This window comes from Eumetopias jubatus, unplaced genomic scaffold (genome assembly GCF_037043125.1).
Source record: "Eumetopias jubatus isolate StellerSeaLion01/CBP00866 unplaced genomic scaffold, mEumJub1_p1.0 scaffold_7, whole genome shotgun sequence".
Taxonomy (NCBI): Eukaryota; Metazoa; Chordata; class Mammalia; order Carnivora; family Otariidae; genus Eumetopias; species Eumetopias jubatus.
The window spans coordinates 26,050,518-26,063,028 of NW_028274813.1; the positions used below are offsets into that span (position 1 = coordinate 26,050,518).

Here is a 12,511-nt window from a genome sequence, read left to right on the forward strand (position 1 = left end):
CCCAGGATCAAATTCCAGTGCTGAAAAGGGAACTCGGAGATCATCTAGTTCGGACCCCTCAGGGAGCCTCCGCCCCGAGAGCCCACATGCCTTGCCCTGAGGTGACACGGTGTGTGAGTGGCAGAAGGGGACTAGAACACAGGCAGATGTCCCAATTCCTACTAGGTGCCTGGGGAAAGGGTTAGTGGCCCTAAGAAAGGAAGGTGACCAGAAATGAGCTCAGGAAATGGTCTCCAAGGCAGACACCTGACTGTATTTCACATGTACTCGGAGCACCCCACTCTGGGCTGATCCTGAATTACTCTGCCCTCAGCCTTGAAAAGGAGTCAGAGGCCCGAAACCAGAGGCGGGGCTGCCGAGGGACCAGCAACTAGAACCGGCTCTCAAGCTGGCTGCCTGGGAATGGATCCAGTTCTGGGAGGGCACAGCAGGGTTACAAGGAATGATCATTTCCAATGCCTAATTGAACTTAATGACTAGCCTAATTAGGCCTTTTAATGGCAGGACTGGCCTGGCCTTGGCTCAGGCCCCTAAGTGCAGGCCGCATCCTTCGCACTCACTTTCCCGGGGCCCGGTGGCTGGCTGGAGCACAGCTCTGCAGACAGGCAGGCCAGAAGGGGTGAAGGTCAAGCACTCGCTCCCTGTTATCCCTCCCACAGGCTGAACATGCTGCAGCCATGTCCAAACAGCCCTCGGGGAACGTCTGCTGAGGGCCTACTGAGTGCAAAGGTACTAAACCAGGAGCCAAGGGCACAAAAACGGAAGGCAGCAAGACACAGACAACAAGAACATGACCCTGAGGCCCAGTGCACCCGGGGTTCAAATCCTGACTGGCTCCTTCCTAGCTATGGGACTTTGAGCAAGTTACTTAACCTTCTGGAACTTCTACTTCCTCATCTGTAAGCTAGGACAATAACAGTACCTATCTCACGAGGGTTGTTTGAAGGATAAAGTAAGACAACTGTGCTTAGCTGTGCCCAGCATAAAAGCCCCAATAAATGACGTGTGTGTGTGTGTGTGTGTGTGTGTGTGTGTGTGTGTTTTCTCATCCATTCAACAGGAGAGTGGGCAAGACATGTGGGCTGTCCACACACAGGTTCTACAGTGGGGCTCCAGAAGGTTGGAATCCTGATCAGAGGGTGAAATTGTAAATTTCCTAAATCAGGGGGTTGACAATGGCATAAAAGCTAGAAATAACTGGGGCGCCTGGGTGGCTCAGTCGGTTAAGTGTCTGCCTTCGGCTCAGGTCATGATCTCGGGGTCCTGGGATTGAGCCCTGTATCGGGCTCCCTGTTCAGTGAGGAGTCTGCTTCTCCCTCTCCCCCTCTGCTCGTGCTCACTCTCTCTCTCTCTCTAATAAATACATAAAATCTTTAAAAAAATTAGAAGTAACCTCAATGCCCACCAACAGAGTGAACAGTGCATCTATACCACAGCACCGTAATGTAGCAGTTAGAAACATGAAGTAAATCTGCCTGTACTAAAAGATCTCTAGGTGTACTGCTAAATGAAAAATGAAAAAAATTAAGAACACCCTTAATATGAACCTATTTATGTAAACAAAATAGAGATTTCAGTAAGTATACCTATTGTGTAAAATTGTGTATTGAATTATACTGAATATCTATTGTTGGTAAAAGATAACCAACAAACTGTTACCAGTAGTTACTTCTAGAGAGATGACTAGGCTTGGACAAGGGGGTGGTTTCAGGCAAACCACCTGTCTTGGTTTGAGTTTTAGCATTACCTGTCTTGTTTGAGTTTTTACATCATTAAAGTGCTCTTGGCTTCCTTGCACAACTAAAAAAGTCTTTATAAAAAAAGTACACTCCCACTGAGTTCCCCAGCAATGGAGGGATTCAAGCAGACCCCAGACCAGCACTGCTAGAGACACTAGAGTTTGACAGGAGATTGGACAAAACTGGCTCTAACCTTCTAGTTTCAAAACCCCCACACTGTGTGATAATCAAGAGAGATAAAGAAATAACTCCACAGGACGCTGTGCTTTTTGGCTGTTATTTAAGGGATACTTCTGCGGGCTTATCATTTCTTCCCTGACCCTCAGAGACCCTCCTACTTTACGCTCCTACTCCTGGCTCCACGGAATGAGCAGCTCTAGTCACAGGAGAATTTGCACTGCTGCAAAATGAGAAACTGCAAAGGGCCACAGTCAAAGCCTTCACAGCACACGCTGAGAACTCACTCTAGAACCACTCCTGGTTTTCAGTTACAAACATGAAATTCAAGGGACGCCTCAGTCGGTTGAGCATCTGACTCTCGACTTCGGCTCAGGTCATGCTCTCAGGGTGGTGGGACTGAGCTCTGCGCTCAGTGGGGAGTCTGCTTGAGATTCCTTCCCTCCCTCCCCCCTCTGCTCCTCCCCCTACTCTGTCTCTCAAATAAATCAATCTAAAAAAAAAAAAAATGAAATTCAAGACTAGCTTAACTTGTTAAGAAAAGCTGAAGGCCTGACAGGAAGTTGAGAGCAGGCTCAGGGGGAGGTGGGGATCAGGGCCTGGACCTCATCATCTTTCAGCGGGCCTCCCCACAGGCTACCACACAGGCCTCCGTACAAGTCTCCCCACAGGCAACTGGGAAGCAGTTCTGCTGACTTAGGCCCTTAGAAACACAGCCATTGGACGCCATGTGGTCTCGGGGCCTCCGCTGCCCCTTCCCTGGTGCACAGGCATAAACAAGTTCACCTCAAGTCACCCCACTCACTCCTCCCCACCTCCTTGGGCATCAGGTACTCACCTCTGCTCTAGGGAGGGCCCTGACTAGGGCCACTTGTCAGGGACACTGCTCCACTTTTCAGAGTGGGAAGTGAAGTATCCAAATGCTACTCCACATGGGGCTTACAGGAACAGACTGCTATCACCTTCAACTGGGAGGCACTTGACAGAATTGCAAGATTCCAATTATTTCATATTTAGTCATTTGCATAAGTAAATTGGTTTTGTGACACTAGACAAGCCATCCAGGGCTCTAACCTGCAATGACTATAACATGGAACATCTCTGCTTGCTCTAAACTGAATACCACTGTATCAATCTAAGTGGAAGTGTGTGAAAATGCCCTCCACTGGAACCTCAAAGAGAAAAACGGTGATGCATGCTTCATATCTTTTCCTTAGCCTGAGGAGTCTATATGCACCTTATCTGAAACTTTTATGATACTTTCCAAAGGATCATGTTATATTTAGTACGTGAATAAACAAGCAAAATCTGCTTTCTCAATCCGGGAAAATACCACATCTACTGTGGGCTTATGATTACTTTTACTGAGATAGGAAATTCTGGAGTATTGTGTAGCCCTTAAAAATGAGACAGTTCTACTCTGTATTGCGATTCAGAAAGACCACCAAGAAATCCTGTTGTATAGGGGCGCCTGGGTGGCTCAGTTGGTTAAGCGTCTGCCTTCGGCTCGGGTCATGGTCCCAGGGTCCTGGGATCGAGCCCCGCATCGGGCTCCCTGCTCAGCGGGGAGTCTGCTTCTCCCTCTGCCTGCTGCTCCCTCCCACTTGTGCTCGCTCTCAAATAAATAAACTCTTTAAAAAAAAAAAAGAAAGAAATACTGTTGTATGATAAAAGAAAAATAGCGAATAGATACGTTACCATTTATGTGAGGGGATAAAAGAATACATTAACCTGTATTTCTTGTAAATGCATGGAGTCTCTTTGGAAGGGTACTGGTGAAGAGTGGTTGCCTCTGGGAAGGGAAACAGAGTGCCTGGGGGGAGCAGGGAAGGAGAGCTTCAGCTTCATATCATCCTTCCTTACCCTTTGAATCCTCTGCTATGTATATTCCTAATGTATATAAAAATAAATAAACAAAATTCAGATTCACTAAGAGTTCTAATGTCTCAAAAGACGACATGAAGTTATACAATGACTCAGACATAGGAGTTTGCTTGAAGGGTGACTTTTAGTAAGGGCCTCTTTGCTGTGCACTGCGGGGCCGAATGGGAAATGACAGTCCTGTTGTTATCTGTCCATTATTCTCACTCCTTCCCATGAAGCAGTTACCAAAGCTGATGACATCTACCAGAATGGTACAAGTGTGTTGAGACGGGAAAGGCCTAAGGATAGAAGGAGCTGGGCACACTCCACACTTCCCACTACTTCAGTGAGGACACTTCTTTTTTCGTGAGTTATTTCAACGTAAATGGTCCAGGTGTTATTAATTTCATCTTCAGATCCTACTGAACACACGTAATTTCCAGCAATAAACAATACAATTAAATTCTAATTTAAAAAAACTGTGAATTCTCCAAGTTCAATTAAAATAGAAACTGATCTAGACCTTCCTTTGCCAACTTTCTGTCCAGGCTCTGAACGTGGGTGGAGAGCAAAGCCAGAAATTACTCTTTGGGGAGCCTATGCAGAACAAACAAATGTAAGGTGTACATTTAAGAGATCTGTTGTTGCTGAGCCCGGAGGTTACCTTTTCTGAATCTGCCATGTCTTGGAGGCCACAAGGCCCAGAAATGGGGGGCACATTCCTGGCCCCACTTCACAAAGCCTCGCTTCACATGGAACCCACGCACAGCTGCGCCTCTCACGCCTGCCTGTGCCTTCGGATGTGACACAGCAGGAGGGGCACAGGACCACCCTCAAAGTACTCCTGCCAAAACAGTGAGCCGGAATCTAACTTGCTAGATTAATCCAGATCTAACCACCAGCTTCACAAGGAACATGAAGGACAGAGGAACAAGCTAAACACCATGATCAGGAAGCGTGAGCCAAATCCAGAATGTGGGACACTCTGCCAGACTATTTCCCCCACCCCCACCCCCAAAAAAGAAAAGAAAACAAATCAAAGGCATGGAGAGAAAGGGCGGCAGGGGGTTTACAGAACAAAAGGGAGACTAAAGACATCTAATAAATAAATATAAGGTGTAGACCTTGATTTACTGTAAAAAGACATCTTTGGAAGTATCTGAATATGGCTAGATACCAGATGATATTAAGGAAGCGTTTTTAATTTTGATAGACAGGATAATGGAATGATGGTAAATAAACAAAAATAGTCTTTTTTTTTTTTTATTTGTGAGAGAGAGAATGAGAGACAGAGAGCACAAGAGGGAAGAGGGTCAGAGGGAGAAGCAGACCCCCCGCGGAGCAGGGAGCCCGATGCGGGACTCGATCCCGGGACTCCAGGATCATGACCTGAGCCGAAGGCAGTCACTTAACCAACTGAGCCACCCAGGCGCCCAAACAAAAATAGTCCTTATCAGTTAATAAAAATTATCTTCAGCAGGAGAGGACGGAGGGAGGGGAACAATGACATTCTTCATATATTGCCAAGCTTCTCTATTTATCCTTGGACTCATGAAGGATAAAGGATTTCTCACAGCTATATGTATATACCTTCTTAAGACTAAGTAACTACACACATACATACCTTTACACACATAGATATAAAACCCAGTACTATATATACAACTCCAGTCCTTCCTTCATCTTTTCAACAGAAAACACTTAAAACTATCATTTTAATGGAAAACTAGCGTGACAGATAAGACCGCGTGTGGTCACAGCCTAGGGGCCTTGGCAACTCTGGGCCCGGCCCAGCGGCTCAGCGGCTGAGCACACACATCTCGGCATACCCGTACCCACGGCGCAGCACGGGGCACACCAGTGGTGAAACTCCAGCTAAGCTCCCCTCCATGCTAAGAAACTGACTTCCGTGGGGAGAGAAAGCTGGTCACAATGCGAGTGCAAGAAGACAAAACATGTGTTTGCCACGGTGCTTACAGATCTAGAAGCCCGGCAGCTCCGTGAGTTTTCGCCTTTCACACAGAACTATTCACTGCTAACAAGAAGGTAGAGAGGCTCTGGTATGGCAATGACACAGAGAGAGAGAGGACAGAGGCCCTTTAGTATTCTTGGAACATCTATGCCATTAAAAAAGAGAGAGAGAGAGAAAGAGGAGGAGGGAAGGGGACAACCTCGGGCCTGGCACTCGGCTGTTCTCCGCCATCTTGATGTCCTTGACGCGTGCAGATGGTGTGGAAGTGCTAGCACCAGAACAGCCCAGGAGAAGGAATGAGCGGCCAATGGAGATTTATGTGAGGAGAGTGAGATGGACAAGGTAAAATTGTCAGGAGGAGTTGTTAGAAAGTAAAATATATTGTGACAATTCCACTCCTGCCGTTCATCAATAAACTGACAGATCATTTAGTGTCAATTAGGAGTGATAGATGGACAAGTCCCCATGATCCTGGGCCAAAATTAATGGCTGGGAGGGAGAGGGTGATTGAAAATGACGGCTGACATTGAGAGCAAAGTCCTGAAAGTCCCTGAGGGGCCATTACTTGCCTCATTCCCTTGTAGATCAATGCAGGGACAAACCCAAAAACAGACACTTTGAGACAAAACTTAATCAGACTACCTTTCCTTCCTCTCTTTACCAGGTCTGGTTGCCTCTTGTTCGGCTCTGTTCTCCAGGACCAAGTCAGCGCCTCACAGGCTATGAGGGCCCCAGATGGAATCTTTGGCACAGCTATGACTTTGGTGTCTGGAGAAGGAAAGGTAGTGATCCCAGGTCCCAGAATATTCCTGAAAACGGCCCTTGCCTATGGCTCAGGGATGAGCATGTGAGTCCTGGGACCCAGAATCTCTAGCCAGTGCGCTGGTTGACACATGCTCTGCTGTCTATCTTGGGCAGTGTCATGCAAATTAAAATAAATCCCAGAAATTCATATCCCTTGGCTATGAGCTCCTGGTTCATATCTGGAATTAGCCCTTCTACCTCCCACTGGCAACAACATAGCTGTAGACCTCTGTCTCTTACCTCCCTTGTAGAGGGGAACCTACCTTATAGAATGGAACCTACCCAACAAGAGTTGGTGTCATGCACCTATAAGGTACAGCTGTGGACTGAATGTTTACGTGCCCCCCAAATTCATATGCTGAAACCCTAATCCCTAATGGGATAGCACTCGGAGGTGGGGCCTTTGGGAGCTAATCAGAGTTAGAGGAAGTCCTGAGGGTAGAGCCCCCACGATGGGATTGGTGCTTTTATAAAACGAGGAAGAGATACAAGATCTCTCTCTCTCTTTGTATGCACACACCAAGGAAGGCTGTATGAGGATATAACCAGGTAGAGGGCCCTCAACAAGAACCAGACCATGCTGGCACCTTGATCTCGGGCTTCTGGCTTCCAGAACTAGCAATCAACGTGACAAATAAATGTTTATTGTCCCAGCCACCCAGTCGTTGGCATTCCGTTCTAGCAGCCGGAAATGAGTCAGTGCCATTATTATCATTTCAAAAGAATTCAAGCCGAGTGCATGATATTCCAGCGTGAATTCCCTGCTCTAAGCAGAGTGACAATAAGGTGGTAACCTTATCCCCTCAACACTTCTATGTACACCAATGCTCTCCTCACGATCCTCTGTGCATGCGAGTCCACCCAGCCTGACCCCTAAGTCCTCTGCAAGGGACTCCTGGTCACTGTGCTCCCTCGCTCCTCTGATGTCCTGTCACCAGTGTGAGCCAGTCCATTTGGTTCTCACTAGCAACGTGCTCCTTCCGCTGCTCCTGATTTTTGTGAACAAAAATGCCTGATCTTCCCAATTCGAATCCAAGCTCTTGCAGGGCAGGAGGCACAGCTACACTCTGTACCCCCTGGAGTTCCCTGCGAGGACTAGGAGCTCATACTTTCCAACCTGAGTGGGCGGGTCCTCAATGTGGCCCAACAACAGCCTCTCCTGCCCCTAGCCAGCGGCTCCCTCCTCCTTCTGCCACACATCTGTTCTACTTTGCCTCCACAGGCCAGCTCTCCTTGGCTCCAACAAGCTCAACAGTTTGCCTTTCTACTTTGAAAAAAGAAGAAAACCAAGGGGCCAATCCAAAATGCAATTCCCCCAATTCCCTACTCCCTCAATTTTTCTTGATAGCTTACCCAGCCTTTCCAAGCTCCCTCTTATGTCGGAGGGAAAACATCCCTGCCTCCTTCTGTCCAAGGTTCATCAACGTCTTTTGGAAGGTTTTATCCTTCCAAGGATCCAGCTCCTTCCAACCCCTCCTATCTCACCTGCAATCACTCTTTCCCCACATATGACACCCATGGTTCTCGACACAAACCTCTCCTTCCAAACACTATCCCATTCCTTCCTTTCTTTCTCAGGGAAGGAGCCTAGATCATTATTTCCTCACCTCAGTTCCTCTTCAGCCCGCAATCTGGCTTCTGCCCCCCCCCAGTGCAAATCACCATAACTTTCTCAAAGGCCCTTAGTAACCTCCAAACAGCCAAATCCAAGGCTCCGTCCTTGGCTTCTATTTGTGCAGATGTACCAAGCTGTACCTCCCTTTTGACCTCTCTTCCAGAATCCCAAACCAGAAAATTATCTATGCAGATGACCACCAGCCTACAAGTCAGGTCTCTCCTTCTGCGTTCCCTACCTGACAGCACTGCCCCCCAACCAAGTCATCGAAGCGAGGCACCCTGCAGGACCTTCCACTCTTCCCTCTTTTGCCCTGTATCTGACCAATGGCACTTCTGTGACCTCTAGCTCCAAAACACCCCCAGGGCTCCTCTCCGGTCCATGCTCACACCACTGCCCTCATCTGGCTCTTATCAACCTTCAAACAGAGTATTACCTTCCCAACAGCGCGTCCAACCTTCCAGATCTCCACTTCCCACTGATAGCAAAGTGACCTGATCTGATAGCAAAAACACCGATGAGATCATTCATTTGTTCAATCAACAATCCCTGAGCACTTGTTATGGACTGGCACTATTCGAGGTACTGGACATATGTAAATAAGAGTGTGTCTCCTGTCAAGAAGCTTACGTTAAGGGGGGGGGTGGGAGGGACGGGGTGGCTGGGTGATGGACATTGGGGAGGGTATGTGCTATGGTGAGCGCTGTGAATTGTGTAAGACTGGTGAACCACAGACTCGTACCCCTGAAATAAATAATACCTTATGTTAATAAAAAGAAAAAAAATAATAATACGCCACCCTCACAAGGCCGCTGAATAGCACAAATTAATACACATGACATTTACAACTGTGACGTGCACGTGGCTACTGAATGCTTGAAATGTGGTTAATGCAGTGGGAACACGGAACTTCTCATTTTTATTTAATTTATTGGTTTAAATTTTTAAACTACACTCAGTTGATTTACTGGAAAACTTTTAAATGTTTGGAACGGAGTTAATATGAGAATCTACTTTTCAACTGTAAATTTTATAAAATCAAAACACCAATCAAGTGTTTCTTTCACAAATTTAGCATCTGAATTGAGATACACTGTAAATGTAAAATTCATGCGTGTCAAGGACTCGTTCAAAAAAAAAAGAGTACAAAATTTTTAAAAAAGCGCTTACATTACAGGAGAGAGAAAAAGACTCTATGTGCGTGCACACACACAGACACATGCATGTATGTATGCGTGTATGTCACGTGCTGATACATTAAGTAAGAGGTGGGGAACACAGAGTGATGAGGGGTGCTACTTTATATAAAGTGAGGTCAGGGACATTGCTCCATATATTCAAGATTTGTGTGGAGAGAAGCAAACCACAGGTGCATTACTCACTAAATATTCTCGCTCTTCAATACAAAATGGTGTTAAAGTTTAAAATTCAAGAAGACCCATTTCTTAAAAGAGCAACAGTCTGTTCTTTGGGGCTAAAGTTGCTTCATAAAGTTGACGGCTACAATAAAAAGATTATTGCATATATTTGTATTCCAGATTTTAAAAAACATACTTTGAAACATTTTTCTCCTAATCCTAAGCATTTTGAAACTACTGCTCTTTTTCCCTTAAATGTAATAGGATATTTCTATATCTTTCAAGTTATTTTTTCATTATGCATACAGTGTAAACAAGGACAAAATAAAGTTATTCCCTACATTTAGTAAAAAAAAAAAAAAACACAAAAAACACCTTTTTTTTTTTTTTTTTTTACCGTACCTTGTCAGCCATGGTAAGAACTTTGGGATTTACCTGGACTACAGGAAATGCCACTGGAGGGCTCTGAGGAGACAAGGGAAATGCTCTCGCTTATGGTGTAAAAAGGTCCCTCTGGCTCTGTGGAGATAAGGTGGAGGGAGAAAGGACGCAGGGGAGACCAGTCGGGATGTTCTCAGTCGAGTCAATGCTAGAACTGACAGCGGCTGCAGCCAAGCACTGGCAGCACAGACCACAGACGGATTTCATCTGTAGACTTCACCCGCTTGGCTGACAGACTAAATGTGGGCTGAGACAGGAGAGGGGTCCGGGAGGATTCCAAAGTTTATGGTCTGAAGTAACGGGGAAGATAAGAGTCGCCATTTACAGAGATCTGAGGGGGACTTTGGGAGGTGCAGGTTAGAGGATGAGATGGGGGGGTGACAAGGAAGGGAACTGATTCAGATATGCTATGACTGAGCTGTGTATCCAAGTGGAAACATCAGCTGGATGAGTGGATGTTCAGGGAAAGGACTGGATGGATATATATTTTGGAGTCGTCGCTGTGAACGTGATAGTCAAACTCCCGAGACGGGGTCAAGATCCCGCAAGCGTGTGTGTTGACGCTGAAGAGAGGAGGTTCGAGAATGGGCCCTGGGTCCCCCAACATTGAGAGCGGTCAGACTAGGCCACAGACTGAGGAGCCACACAAGACAATACTTTGAAAAGTAACATACGGAACGGAAAAGCATCTTTTTCCCGGAGCAAACTGATTTGATCTGGAAAAATCTTTAACATATTCATTGATATATTCATTTAATATGTTCATTTTTGAGATTTCCTTTTGTTCTCTAAGCAGCATATACAGGGTTTGTCTCATCTCCATCTTTCAAAATAAATTCCAGATATTACAAGCACGAAAATCCCCTAATGCCTTAGAAACACGGGGCCACTCTAGAAGACTCTCATTGATATATGAGACCTATGTTTCCAAGTTACCTTCTTGTTCTTGGTTAGCACTAAAAAGTAGTGCTATATTCTATATAGGAAAGAGTGTGGTATTTGTCGGCATATGAACAGACAAAAAACCCACTAGAACAGAATAACAATTCTAAATGTAGACTCAGGTATGTACGAAGATATAGAATTATGATACAGGTGGTTTCTAAATTTACCAGAGAAAGGTGGATTTTTAAATAAATGGTGGTGGGACCATAGTTAGTCATTTGGAAACAAAACTGATCCATACCTTATATCATACAATAGAATTAATTCCGAACAGATCAGAGATCTAAATTTTTCAAATGAAACGGTGTGGTCCTGTTCCAATAAAACATGATCTATAAAAACTGGCAGCTAGCTTGTGGGTCAAAGTTTGCTGAATCCTAATATATAGAAACAAAGAAGAGTAAACGAAAATTGTATGTGTTTATGTTGAATTCTGCAAAAAAAAAAGGTATAGGTAGGGTAGACCAGAGCTAATAAAGAAATGACCCGTAGGGGATGGACGGAAATGGGAGGAGGGGGTAAGGATGGGAATGAGACATCTCTCAGGATGTGTTTCTATACCATTTTGATATGATAAGAAGTACACAAAATCACCTGTTCTTGCCCAAAACCTACAACTGGAACCTGATCATGAGAAATCAGTCAGAGAAAACCAGAATTTAAGACACTCTACAAGACGACTGGCCTGGACGCCTCAAAAAAAGACAACGTATGGGAGAACAGGGGAGGAATTGGAATTATTTTAGATCAAGAGAGATATTTTAGATAAGATAAGTTTATCATTATCTAAATAGATTTATCCAGATAAACTTAAATAAAAATTATTTTAGATAAAGAGGCAGAACTACCCGACACAATGCGTGAACTCTAACTGGATCCTGGGCTATAAAAGACATTTTGGGACAACTGGGTAAATTTAAATATAAACTATTATTAAATATTAAATCATTATGAAATTACTTGGATGTGATAATCATACTGTGATCATCTGGAGAATATCCTTAATCTTGAGAAATGCATGCTGAAGTATTTAGAGGTGAAATATCATGACTTCTGCAACTTGTTTTCAAATGATTCAGGGGGAATAAAGTGTACGTGTGTGAGACAGAGGGGGAAAGGAAGGGAGGAAAGAATTAGAAAAAATATATGTTTTTAAGGCAACAAGTACTGAAGGAAATTCTAGACAAGAGCAATGTCTATGTTTCAAAGAAAAAGAAATTCCCTTCCCAAGTCTACCTTAAAGAGTTAAGCTTGATAGTCAGCCATCCTCTGCTGGTGTAGTACATATTTTTTTCTGGTTTACTATTCATCTAAGACTTCGTGCGAGGGATTAAAGACCAAAGTCGTTTGTAATCCTACAATGGCTAACAGGCAATTCCATTCTGTTCAGAAAGTTACTTTAAGAACACTGAATGAGGGTCAAAATGTACAAACTTCCAGTTATCAAATGAGTAAGTCATGGAGATGTTATGCATAGCATGGTGACTACAGTTAATAATATTGTACTGCATATTTGAAAGCTGCTAAGAGAGTAGATCTTAAAGGTTCTCAGGACAAGGAAAAATTTTTTTATGACTATGTATGGTGACAAATGTTA

General features: G+C 44.7%; 1 protein-coding gene across 1 annotated transcript in view; it reads right to left on the reverse strand.

Annotated features, from left to right (window-relative positions):
* The window catches only part of IFT43 (intraflagellar transport 43), a 79,430-nt gene that overhangs the window by 36,070 nt on the left and 30,849 nt on the right, over nucleotides 1–12,511 (reverse strand). The window lies entirely within an intron of this gene.